This window comes from Myxocyprinus asiaticus, chromosome 29 (assembly GCF_019703515.2).
Source record: "Myxocyprinus asiaticus isolate MX2 ecotype Aquarium Trade chromosome 29, UBuf_Myxa_2, whole genome shotgun sequence".
Lineage (NCBI taxonomy): Eukaryota > Metazoa > Chordata > Actinopteri > Cypriniformes > Catostomidae > Myxocyprinus > Myxocyprinus asiaticus.
In genome coordinates, this window is record NC_059372.1 from 34,880,215 (window position 1) to 34,894,827 (window position 14,613).

General features: G+C 36.3%; 1 protein-coding gene across 1 annotated transcript in view; it reads left to right on the forward strand.

The window, feature by feature from the left end:
• LOC127419958 (uncharacterized) overlaps positions 1-14,613 on the forward strand; it is an 85,851-nt gene that overhangs the window by 43,077 nt on the left and 28,161 nt on the right. The window lies entirely within an intron of this gene.

Sequence of the window (14,613 nt, forward strand, 5' to 3'; positions counted from 1 at the left end):
CAACTGCATTGGCACATCAACTGCCTCGAGTTGTTGACAATTCTGCTCGTCCTGCGGAGGTTCCGGCCATTGATCCAGGGCAAGCACGTGTTAGTTCAGACAGACAGCACGGGAAAGGTAGCATATGTTAACCGCCAAGGCGGTCTGCACTCTCGTTGTATGTCACAACTCGCCCGCCGTCTCCTCCTCTGGAGTCAGCAGCACTTCAAGTCACTGTGAGCCACTCACATCCCGGGCAACCTCAACACTACAGCGGACGTCAAGTGAATGAGAGATAGGGAACGTCATGGTTACTTGTGTTACCTCCATTCCCTGATGGAGGGAACAAGACGTTGTGTCCCTCCTGCCACAACGCTGAACTACCCACTGAAATGGCCGGACCTTATATTGGCTCCTCAGCATAAAACCTGAATGAGTGGTTGCATACCATCTCCTTTTATACCCGTATGTCCGGGGGAGTGGTATACAAATACCACTCGCCAATTTTCATTGGCCTTTTATCAAAGACCAGAGGTGTCTCGGGCTCCCAAGAGTGACCCCTAGTGTCACTACATCGACACAACGTCTCGTTCCCTCCATCAGGGAATGGAGGTTACACAAGTAACCATGACATTTTGCTGCAGTTTCCTGGTGAAATTAACACTAGAGGCGCTACAACAAGTGTGCGTTTTATACACTTTCACAAATCACGGTACTATGGCTGATTATGACTTTATAAACACTTAATTTTCGCTCTATTACTCACACCATTCTTTGTTATTATATTAAAACATTTTTACTATAACACATCATTTGAAAATTGAAACATTTTAACGCTTGTATTACAGACCCACCTAAATTCACACACTTATTCCAATGAAATTAACTTCTGCGGAAGCTCACCTGATAGAGTGTTGGACTTTGGAGAATGGGCCTCAAGCCAAGCAAAAGTCACTTAAAACAAAATTTAAGCTAAAGTGCCATAGAAGCGACATGAAATGACAGGGTTGTTTCAGTAAATTTGTTTTTAATGTCAAATTTGCTTTTAGGTTTAGGTGTATGTTTAGGGTGAGAATGTTTTTATTGTTCACCTCTCATTTATCTTTTTGAACACGATCAATTAGGTTTAGGCTAAAGTTTTAGGTTAGGAAGGTACGTTTTACTCATTAAAACATCCATCTAATACCTCATCTGATTATGACACTGTTTCACTTGGCCCCACTGGAAATTTCACTGGGAAACTGCAGCCAAACATGTAATGAAGCACGTAATTTTGGTTTGCAAAAATGTTGTACATTTCATGAGATCAGGCAAATGTTTGTCATGATTGTCTCTAGATGACCCCAGCCCTTAACCTAACCATCAGTGTAGTACAAATGTAATCTTAGAGGGAAAATGTAACCTTTGAATCATGCTCAACGCAATTAGTTCCTGGTTTCCACGGAACCAGAGCCTGTGTTTTGAGGCTGCTTGCGAGACACACTATCAGTTGTGAGACAGGAAAAGGTAAATATATTTGAACTGATGCAGAAATGTCTGATGGGAGATGCCACTTTTCAGTAACTTGGCAGAATGGGGTCGATGTCAGGGTACTGGAACATTCAATTGCAAAATGTTGAGTTTCTATTGTGATCATGTTGAAAATTCACTATTTAATTTACTGTCAGAACACTCTGATAGGTGGTTACAATAGACAATGCAATGAATGAAACAGAACGGGCCTTTTTTAAAAGATCAACATGTCAGGAGCAGATTAATCATTGCACCACAGCTCTAACCTATATATATATACTAGGTCTGTTTTATTAAGAACAAAAACACTTGACACAGCATGCACTGACTGATGGAAGGAGTTTAAACTACTCATAACTGTTTAAATGGAGTTTAAAAAACTAAAATCTGCTGGCAATAAACCTTTTTTATTACAATTTTTTCATTGATTCCTTGTCTCTGCACATATTGGTGTCTTGTAAAGTGTAACTGCACTCTCTGTGGCCGTTACACTCAGTGTAAACTCTGTAATGATGTCGAGGGGTCAGGAATCCATACAGGACTACGCTGGGATGCACAAACAGAGATTAGTCAAGGATCAAACTGATTGCCACCCCTCACATGCTTATGCGCCATTGACACTGAACTCATCTGGTGCTCAGAGAGCATAGGGAAGGGATTTGTCAGCCTCAAACTCAACACCCTTCAAATGATGAGAGAGAGAACTTCTGTTGCTTTTTCTCACAGTCTGCAGTAGTATTATAGGTTGGTATGCTAAAGCATTGTGTACCCTCAGATGTAGCAGGACAGACTAGTTTACTTAAGATGCTTTATTTGAAGTTAAGCACTAAAATCATTCTAATCTGCTTTGAGCAGACGTTTGATACATTAGGACATGTAAAGACAAATTCAGTCTGCATCGTAAAAATCCCATTTGGGTGTTCTGCTACACTGTACACTGTAAGCATTAGACTGTCCTGAAGCTGTTTTCGAGAAGACCTCAATACGTTTTTAGTGATATATTAGCCTACAGTGACTGTAAACTTCAAATAAATTCCAGTCAAAAGCTGCGAAAAGTTAAAGATAGAGTAGGGTCCAAAGTCTGAGACCACATTGGAAATCTGGAAAAAAAATTACATTTGTAGGATTGTGAAAAAATTTAAACAAAGATACGTTATAATGTAAAATAAATAATAAATTTGGGTTAACACTTTACAATAAGGTTCCATTTGTTAACAATAGTAAATGCATTAAGTAGCATGAACTAACAGTGAACAATATATTTTTTTACAGCATTTATTAATCTTTGTTAATGTTAGTAAATAAAAATACAATTGTTCATTGTTAGTTCATGTTAATTAATAGTGCATTAACTATTGTTAACATATGCAACTTTTGATTTTAAAAATGTATTAGTATATGTTGAAATGAACATTAACCAAGATTAATAAATGCTGTAAAAATATTGTTCATTGTTAACTGTTTACCTTATTTGCAAAGTGTTACTGACATGTTTTAGATTTTGCACAATTTATTTGCTTAAATTGAAGCACACAAGATGTATGGCAAGCTAATTTGACTTTTAATCATGTTCTGGATATGAATTATAGATATCTATAATTAAATTTTCACTAGTAAAATGCTAATTATGGTTTCAGAAACTGAATTACTACTAGTGAAAATACTCATTTTTGAAAGAAGTAATTATATATGCACTAGTAAAACATTGATTCTTGATATAAAAAAATATGTTATTATTCGTGGACATACCCATCCTTTATATCAAAAACAGAATTTTAACTAGTAAAATAACATAATTATTGAACTGCATTTTTGCTAGTAAAATTTTACAATAATCTGCCATTCATTCCTATTCAAAACGCAATTACTAATTTCTTACTAGTGGAAATTCCAAATACACATTTCAGCTAAGTAATTCTTACCAACTGAAATGTTCATTTTTTATATCAATATTAACATTGTTACTAGTACAAATGTCCATTCCTGATATCAACAACTGAATTACACATAGTAAATTGCTAATTTTTGATATCTGGAACTTGGTTTTCACTACTTGCAATGTTAATTTCAGATATCTATAGTGTAATTGTAGATATCTATAATTAAAAATGAGCATTTTTACTAGGAAGTACATAGCCGATCTGTGTATTTGGAATTCCAACTAGTAAGAAATTAATTATAGAATTTGAACAGGAGTGAATGACAGATCATTGTTAAATTCTACTAGTGAAAATGCAGTAGAACATGTTCATAGTTAATGTGATGAACTACTGCAATGATTTCTCTGCTAGGACACCACTGTGTACTGAATGAGGGGAATTGAATTCATACATGTTATAAAGTGTTATGAAAAAGTGTCCAGATGGAACTTTGTAAACCACTCTACAGTGCCTGTAAACCCACGGGTCACAGTGGGAAGGTGTTAAATGCCTGTTTTGTCTGTGAAAAACCCAACAGCAATAACTCACCCCATTTTGAAATGTCGAGGTCAGACAGGGACTTGTAGCTTTTCATGGACTGAGGGCTTTTCCACTCTCATAATGTGATTTATCTGCATGTCGAGCTGCGAGATGGAGAGAGGGATGAGCAAAGCATTGAACTTCCTCAATCTCACTTAGGGTCGGCTATGATGCCCGCAGATTGAGTTTAGCTGTCATATTAGCATGGCAAGCATGGTGATGAGCGCATGGGATAAGGTGCATGTGATTCGACACTGACACCCCCAAAAACAGCAGTAGCAGCAGCAGCAGCTTTGAAGTAGAAAGAAAGAGAACTTTGTGACATCATAGCACATTCCAAACTGACCTCACTGTGAATTCGGTGACAGGAGGTCTAAAGTTTTTCAGCTAAAATCAGTCCTTACTTACCAAATTTGAATCACTGCCCCCAGTGGCCAAAGCGGGAAGTGTTTTTGATTGTATGGTTACATGTGAGCTCCAGTTTCCGTATGAAATGTCCATAGAGTGGCACCAAAAGTGTGTTTTATTTTTAGTTGTAAATGTTGTAATAGTCAACAAGAATGCATATTTTATTAACTTTACCCCTAACCCAAAACCCCAGCCCTTATCCTAACCATCAGTGTAGGACAAATTTAACACTCAACACAATTACTTCTTGTTTTCCACGGAACCAGAGCCTGTGTTTTGAGGCTGCTTGCGAGACACGCTATCACTAGTGAGACAGGAAAAGGTAAATATATTTGAACTGATGCAGAAATGTCTGATGGGAGATGCCACTTTTCAGTAACTTGGCAGAATGGGGTCGATGTCAGGGTACTGGAACATTCGATTGCAAAATGATGAGTTTCTATTGTGATCATGTTGAAAATTCACTATTTAATTTACTGTCAGAATGCTCTGATAGGTGGTTACTCTTTAAAAAAAACTAAAGTTTCTTGGGACATGTCCTAAGGATAGCGAGGAGTTAATAATATTAAGAAGAGGTTCTGAGATTACAGGGAATACCTCTTTTAAGAGCTTAGTTGGGATTAGATCTAACATACATGTTGTGGCTTTTGATGTTTCGATAAGTTTTGTTAGCTCTTCATGACCTGTGACAGCGAAGGATTGAAGTTGCTTGTAAGGAAAATGATGAGACACTGTTTTCTGAGGTACTGAGACAGATGATTGCATAATTCCAATTTTGATTTATTTAAATTTTATCAGTAAAGAAATTCATGAAGTCATTACTATTGTACTACAATTGAATATCTAGTTCAGTCGAAGCTGTATTTCTAACCAATTTAGCCACAGTACTGATTAAACACCGAGGATTGTTGTGGTTATTTTGTATGAGTTTGCTAAAATATGCTGACCTGGCAGCTATTAGTGCCCGTCTGTAGCTACAGACAATATCCTTCCATGCACCACAAAATACCTCTAATTTTGTATTCCACTTGCGCACCATTTTCTGAGCTGCTCTCTTGAGAGCATGAGTGTGATCATTGTACCATGGTGCCGGGATTTTTTCTTAAATTTTCTTTAATCGAAGGGTGGCGACACTATCAAGAGTGGTAGAGAAGAGTGCATTTATATTTTCTGATTTTACATCAAGTTCTTCTAGACTTTTTGGCTTACTGAGTATATGAGATAAATCTGGAAGTTTATTAATGAAGCTATCTTTAGTGGTCGAAAGAATAGTTCTACCTGAATGATAGCGTGGTGTAGATTGAGTGACATTAGCTGATCGCAGCCTACAAGAGACAAGGTAATGATCCGAGATGTCATCGCTCTGCGGCAGAATTTCTATAGTATCAACATCAACAACATATGACAGAATTAAATCTAGCGTATGATTATGGCAATGAGTTGGTCCTGTCACATTTTGTCTGACTCCAAGTAAATTGAGAATATCGATAAATGCTAATCCCAGTGTGTCATTTTCATTATCTGTGTGAATGTTTAATCACCAACAATTAAAGCTCTATCCACAGAAACTACTAGGTCTGATATAAAATGTGCAAATTCACCAAGGACATCAGAATACGGCCCAGGTGATCTATATATTGTAGCAAGGGCAAAAGATGACAGAGATTTTTTATTTGTATCTGATGGTGTCACATTATAAACATTATTAGTTCAGAAGACTTAAACTTATATCTTGTCCTCTGAATAACACCAAAAACTTCACTGTAAATTGCAGCAACACCTCCTCCTTGACTCTTCAGACAAGTCTCATGTTTATAACAATATCCTGGGGAAGTAGATTCATTTAAAATACTATATTCATCCAGTTTAAGCTAGGGAACACAGACTCGAGTTGTCAAAACCTTTATCGCCGGTGTAATTGGGTTGTTTCGTTTGAGTGAGATAAATGAGAGATAAGTTTACAATAATAAAAACACTATCTTGATTCAGGTGATACCATTTTTAAAGGTCAATGTCAATATTATAATATTTATAATTGCATTAAAATACATTATTATTAAAATGCATCGACTCCTGGTTCAGGCTATACCTTTTTAAATGGTCAATGTCATAATAATATTCTAATACATAATTTTTAATGTGGATTGATGACAGCAGCCATGCTTCAGATCGTTTGTGAGTCACTCTTAGGGATTTAGAAGTCTATTAATTAATTTTAGTTTTATATTTTATTTTAGTCTATTAATATATTTAATTTTTATTTTTATTTCAGGTAACACAGATGAGTAAATGACATGGCAGGGGACAAATCTGAGTAATGTTCTTTAAATTAAACTATTCCCTATCTAGTCCAGATTACACATAGGTCTACATAGTGTATAGCTAGGCTGACATACAATATGGTAAAAACAACCAAGAAGGACTCACCGATCACTTTATTAGGTACAGCTGTACATGTACTTATTCATGCGATTATCTAATCAGCCAATTGTGTGGCAGCAGTGCAGTGCATAAAATCATTCAGATACGGGTCAGGAGCTTCAGTTAATGTAAACATCAACCATCAGAATGGTGAAAAATTGTGATCTCAGTGATTTTGACCATGGAATGATTGTTGGTGCCAGATGGGCTGGTTTGAGTATTTCTGTAGCTGCTGATCTCCTGGGATTTTCACACACAACAGTCTCTAGAGTTTACTCAGAATGGTGCGAAAAACAAAAAACATCCAGTGAGCGGCAGTTCTGTGGATGGAAATGCCTTGTTGATGAGAGATGTCAACGGAGAATGGCCAGCCTAGTTCGAGCTGACAGAAAGGCTACGATAACTCAGATAACCACTCAGTACAATTGTAGTGAGCAGAATAGCATCTCAGAATGCACAACATGTCGAACCTTGAGGCAGATGAGCTACAAGAGCAGAAGACCACGTCGGGTTCCACGGCTGACAAAAGTGGAACCCGACGTGGTCTTCAGATGTTGTAGCCCATTCGCCTCAATGGTTACCAAACCTTAAGACATTGTTCAGGGTTTATATCAAGACATTTTCTGGTTTTCGTCCCTACAAACACTCTTGTGAGTGGAACTACTTTCTTCTGCCACAGATTCAGCGTGTAGCTTTGAGACAGCCCAAGCCTTCTTTGCTTGTTCGAAAACGTCACTTTAGAACTAGCAACGGAGGATGCGTGCTTTTCAGCATTGGAGTAATGGTAAGACATGACAGTTGTTTTAAAACACTACATTGCTTTATGTCACATTGTGTTGCACATGCAACAGCCACGCAAACCGTTACGCACTTACCTTAACAGTCCCCTCTAATTTACGGGAAGTCCCAAACATTTTAGTGAATCAGCTCGTTCGGACAGTTCATATAATTGAACCGGTTTAAACAAATGATTCACCAATACGTTTCTATGTAGCTTTGGGTAGTCCAATTCTTTTTAGTGAAAATGAACCAGTTCCAATAAATAATTCACCGATTCACCTAATCACATGTGTAAAAGTCACTGCATCTTATTTTTTTAAGCAAACCATGTTTTTGACTCAGTTAAAAGTGTTTTATGTAAAAGTATTTAGCTTAAATTAATTTATTTTCAATTTAGTATGTTTTATTTATTATGAATTAATTTGTTAAATTTAATGTTGCTACCCTTTTTGTTTATGTCACCCTAATTTAAATCATTATTGCTTTTGTGCAATAAATTCTGCAAAATGTATAGTAGATTTATAGTAGAAATAAATAATGATGCCTTAAAATGCTTTCTAGTTAGGTAGCTCACTGAGGTTTGGAACAGAGCTCTTATTTTGTTATAATAAATTAAAGAAAATGTGAAAAAGTATGCGCAATTATTTTTATGGTAATATACATTAGTTTTATATATAATGTTATTTACATTTTTTACCTCCACCAAAGATAATTGCAAAAACAAAATATTGTATGCTTAAAGATGTCTGTGTTCTTTCTACAGTATTTTCAAAGATTAAAAATAGAACACAAGCTAAACTGTATACATTGTGCTATTATAAAAATAGCAAAATGTTAATTTTAGGATCTCACACATAGCAACAGGTTCAACGTAGTAGTAATCAGCCAGATTAAAATTGAGCATGTTTGAGACAACAAAGCACTGTCCTCTGCTTTGCATTTTTTCTTCCTAGTATTGACTTTAGTGCATATTTACTTAAATAAAGAAGAATAGACTACAATATCAGTCCTCCCTGTTTCTCTGGTAAGTCATTAAAATAAATATTGTGTGTCAAAGCCTGTTGTCTCCAAAAATATGTGTATAATCTAGACTATTTGTGTTGTGTGAATATACACATGGTTAGGGCAAACCCATCACATTCAGCTTGTATTCCTGGCCACAATTAGGGAAATTGTGGCAGGCCCTAATCCTGTCGTGAAGTTGAAAGGAGCTTTGGGTCTTTCCACGAGCCATTAGAGGATAGGAGGCAGGTTTGGGCAGGGAGGGAACAGCTCATCCCTGTGTGTTGTTTCAAAATGTGATTATAATGATGCAGCGTGTGTGTGTGTGCATATTTGTATGACAAGAATTAGATTGTGTTTGCCTTAAGGGACTGTGTTGGTACAGCACGCAAAGGCAGCCAGGATGTTATTTAGTAGTGATGTGTGTATTCACCTGCAGGACTGGCTGCAGAAGCTTGTTGGCTTGCAAATAAAGCAATATATTGTAATGAAAACACTTGTCATAAAGAATCATTGTAGTTTATTTCGATCTAAATTAGGTCGTTCTTTATACTCCAAACCTCTATGTCTAGGCCTAGTTTTTTTGTGGTTGTATTTTTTTATATGATGCATTTAATGTGCTGAGAGTGCAGGTCAGGCAGGTTGAAGAGTTAAAGAAATCTTGTGGTAATTCAGAGAAAATGCATATGGCTTTGCTACACTTTGCAAATTTGCCATTTCCTCTGTGCATAGATATGTACAATTACAAGCCTAATCAGATACAGTGTGTATAAATGTGTGTGTGTGTGTGTGTGTGTGTACAACGTGATATCACGTGTATTCGTATAGATATTTTTACGTAAAGTGTGGTTTTAGCACACGTACATTAACTTATGTTTGCAAAGACATTCAAACATTCATTCAAAGACATTCATGACATATTGACAGCATCAAAAACAAAAATATTTTGACATAGGAACAACTTTAGAGATGTACAAAAGTTTACAAATCCTTATCTAATCCATGAATATTGAATTCATTGAATGAATCGGATGATTTTATTGTATTTATAATCAGTGAGATTAATTAAATGTTCAGTGCCATCACATTTATTTAACAGAGTTGACGCATTCACCTTATTTGACATTATAATGGTTTCATTCTGTTCTGTGATTTCTGGTGCCGTTTTCAAGTTAACCAACACTAAACTTTAAAATGTTAAAATGAATAAAAGTTTCAGTAATCCCTTACTCATTATTTAGTTATTACATTTTTGGACCACAAAAGGAGTTCTGAATATGCTGTGGCTCAAACCTCCCATAAAGTTCCATAAAACAAACATAAATGTAATCCATTTTATTTGTGCAATATAATCCAAGTCTTCAGAACCCATATGATAGCTTTGTGTGAGGAACAGACCCAAATGTAATTCTTTATTCAAAGATCTTTTCGTCTCCATCAGTCAAATTTATATTGTCAAGAAATGTTTAGGGTTAGGTTTAGGGGTAGGGGTTGAATTATCTGCAAAAGAAATTTCCATCTAATAGTATATTATAACTAAAATTAATGTCATTGTATATTTATCTCCCTTTTAAGTTTTTTATATTGTTGAAAAGTGGTTAGGTTTAGGGTTATGTTTAAGGGATCTAAAATATCTATGAAATAGTAAAAAAAAAAAAAAAAAAAAAAAATATATATATATATATATATATATATATATATATATATATATATATATATATATATATATATATATATATAATATAAAGAATTTGTAATTTTTTTTTTCTAAAACTGTACATACGTAAAATGTTTATGTTTTAGATGCTGTCAGTTAGGACAAATTTATTCACAGGAGTGATCTAAATTTGAGAAAACCTCCCTTCGGGAACATTCGGGTATGTCCTCAATTGGAAAATCAATTCATATATAAAATAAATAATATTTTTGTTAATGCTAAAAATGCTAAATGTGTTCTTTAAGGGGTAGGGCTAATGTGTGGGTTACAGTTAGTTATATTCATTTTAATTAGATTTATATAAAAACAATTGAAGATCATGGTATGTCCCCATGTGTGTTTATGTGTACAGGTTTGGCTATACTTGTGAGGGCCAAACTTATATAGTCTCCTCAAATGTAGTACAGCGTGTTGAAAACCGATTTGTGAGGACATTTGAAATGGTTCACACTACTTAATCAGTCAAATCATGTTTTACTTTAAATCTATTGACATCAAAGGTTTCTGTAAAGGTTGAGTTAAGGGGCTTGGGTTTTGGTACGGCAGATACCATTACCTCCATGGAAACACCATTGCATCTGTTAGATATCCTCACTAATGTAGTGAAACCAACATGTACGTGTGTGTGCGTTTATTTATATGTTGCGTTTGTGCATTCATCAGTGCTGCTATGGTGAGAGGTGGGAACAACAGAGATGTACGAATTGTTGCTAGAGAAACCTTCCCATGGGGAACCACTAAACATCACACTCCTCTGAATACTTTCCCTGCTAAAGAACTGTTTAAAGAGTCCTCCAAATGCCTAAAACTGTCTCTCGTATCTCTACTAATGTATTCCATATTCTCCTCATTTGCGTGCCCTCATTTAGTTCTCTTCTTTTTTTACCCGCAGATCTTTCTGGATCCTACAGAATATTTACAAAATGTGCTGACCGCAGCATCAGACAGAGTAGAGAGAGAGAGAGAGAGAGAGAGAGAGAGAGAGAGAGAGAGAGAGAAAGCGAGAGGTAAAGAGATAAACATGGTTTTGAATTTTTGGGGTGGTAGAAGGATGCAATAATATCTCCAAGAACACGAAAACAACATTTATCCCACACCAAGGTTTATTTTGTAAACACACACACACGCAATTCATACCCCCAGATGCACAATCATAAAAAATGGTGAGCGCTATTTGGTTTTCATGACCTCCTTTCCATAGCCAGTCTTTTGTCATATCCCGCTCTGTCTTTGCCTCCCTCTCTCTCTCTCTCTCTCTCTCTCTCTCTCTCTCTCTCTCTTTCTCAACCTAATCCTTAGCTTTGGCCATATTTCTCCCCTGGCTGCATGTGTGTTATTTTGTGTGTGTGTTTAGAGGGAAAAGCTCGACCATCTTGAAAAACTGATATGAAATCCCATGTGTAATGGCAAGAGAGTCCAGCTTGCTTCACTTCCATCATCACTGCTCTCTATAGTATTATATATGTGCTCACAAACATACACATGCAATGACAGATTTCTTCATATGCCAGGCTGGCATTTTTTAAGGCATAATGACAATTTTCCAGGTGCTGTTTCTTTAAAAAAAAAAAAATACTAGCCAAAAAAAAAAAAAAAAAAGCATTTGAGTAATTCAGCTAAAATCTTGAGATGTTGGTTATTTAAAGACCCCTTGAAATCTTGAAACCTTGCTATGAGTCAGCTATTATTATAAAACTGGAGCTCACTGAGCACTTTATTAGGAAGATCTGTACACCTACTTATTCATGCGATTATCTAATCAGCCAATCATGTGGCAGCATTGCAATGAATGAAATCATGCAGATACGGGTCAGGAGTTTCAGTTAATGTTCACATCAACCGTCAGAATGGGGAAAAAATGTGATCTCAATGATTTCGACCATGGCATGATTGTTGGTGCCAGACGGGCTGGTTTGAGTATTTCTGTAACTGCTGATCTCCTGGGATTTTCATAAACAACAGTCTCTAGAATTTCCTCCGAATGGTGCCAGAAACAAAAAACATCCAGTGAGCGGCAGTTCTGCGGACGGAATTGCTTTGTTAATTAGAAAGGTCAATGGAGAATGGCCAGACTGGTTTGAATTGTCAGAAAGGCTATGGTAACTCAGATAACCACTCTGTACAATTGTAGTGAGCAGAATAGCATCTCAGAATGCACAATACGTTGAAACTTAAGGTGGATGGGCTACAACAGAAAAAGGGCACTTTATTAAGACCATAGTGTTCCTATTAAAGTGCTCAGTGAGTGTATATGCTAGTGTACTCATAAACATTAACAGATACACACATTTAAGAGAATGTTTTTACTCTATGAACATGCGCTACACGGACAGATTTCGCTGTTGCGCACAGTCTCCGTGTTTATCCTTGCGTATCAAACAGGATAAATCCGCCTCCAAAGGGCACTTCGAAGGGGGAACGATTGTGGCCGCCATGTTGAAGGTCATTCCAAACCGAAGGGCTTATAAACAGCTGCTTCGAAGGGCCCTTCAAAACGGGCGTTTCCGCAGGGTTCAACAGATGGACTCTTCACTGCCAAGCGGATCGGAATCGGAACATACATCAGAAATATGGAGGTTTGCCAAGTGTAATCTACTGTAAATTAAACCAGCTCCAACTGCAATCTGTTTCTATAAACAAAAACATGTGGCATCCCTTTATCTTCATAGTCTATAAAACTTTTTATTATTATAATTAACTTTTAAAAATAATTTTAAACCCCTGGCTTTGTTTGAAACCAGTTAATGCTTGTGTTATTTTAATGTAAATTCACTTGATCAGTTATTCTAAAGGAGTTTAAATAAACTAATAATACAAAGTGCCATTTTATTTATTTAATAAATGCACTTTACATTTGTTTATTGGTTTCTTTTTTATTAAAATAAATAAAATACACATTTTTAAACATGAAGCTTAAATTTTTCATGAAGTCATAAAGATTTATATTATTTATTTTCAGTTTCTCCTCTGAAAGCAGTTAGTGATGCAAAATCATGTGTAAATATTTCTGATTAGGTGCAGGTGATGTTATTAGCGTCAGCCTTGTTCGACGGCAGCAGCTCCTTTGGCTTGGATAGATGACGCTGAAGTGCATTCCGAATGACTGATATTTTTGAGCCCTACACCCTTCAACCCTTGGAAGCTCTCTCTCTGGAGGGCAAACCCTCTGAAGGGATTAGGGCATAGGGATGAACCCTTCGGAATGGAACTCACTCTCCTGCTGAAAGCGTTTACATGCATGTCCTCTGGCAAACGTCGACGGGGCGAATAGGATGGCGGATGCTGTGACAATGAATGTTATTCATGAAAGTTATAAAATTTGTGAACAATATATTTCTTATGACGTGCATATAAACTACCTCACAGTTATGTTGAAGATGCATTTTGGCGTCCATATATGCTGTTTTCTTTTCATTGTTTTTCTATGAAAACCTGCTCTAGACGGAGGTCTTTGACCATTGCTCAGCATCTTGCTGTTTCAATCAAGATTGCACTTTAGCGCCATGTTTTTAAGACAACCATCAATCTGTCATAATTCAAAATGATGTCATTTAAAAAAACAAAATGAGCAAGAAACTCTACATAAACCATCTTTACATGGTATATCTGCCTATGCGGCTTCACTCTCTCTCGGTCTCTGCGTGCGTTTGATAGAGAGAGGAGAGCTCTTGCAGCCAAGTGAGAGTGAGAAAACGGCATTTCTAATGCAAAAATAACTAACGCGCCACTTTTAAAAGTACTTTGTATATGAGATTTCATGCATTAGGGAGTTTTTATTCTGATGCTAGGCTACAGTATAAGTTCATAAATGCGGGTGTTAGATCAGCTGTCACTCACACCAGTGTGCCCAAATAATTTTCCACAGGCGCACGCAGTAATTTTCACTGCTCGCACTGAAGAGCCCTGATTTAGCAGACGCTTTTATCCAAAGTGACTTACAAATGGGGAAAAACAAGCAATTTATCATACAGGAGCCAATAATATTAGCAGTGCCGCAATACCATAATACCACAGTACTTAAATATACACATTATTTAATGAATAGCATGTTCATTTATTTCATAGAATACCATGTAGTTACCATGGTAGATGTAACAAAAACATGGTATTGCCATGGTGCATTTCAAAACACAATGGTATTACCATACCTATATCCAAAAGGCCAAGGCATTTCTATGATAAATATCTTGAAAAAAATAACATGATGTAACCATGGTAGCCTACTTTTTCTTTAGTGAAATCAGTAAACATCACTTTCAGACTCCTAATAGCTGAATTATCTCTTCACTGATAGATCATTAAATCTTCATTGGGAACTGGAAGAGAGATATTCGA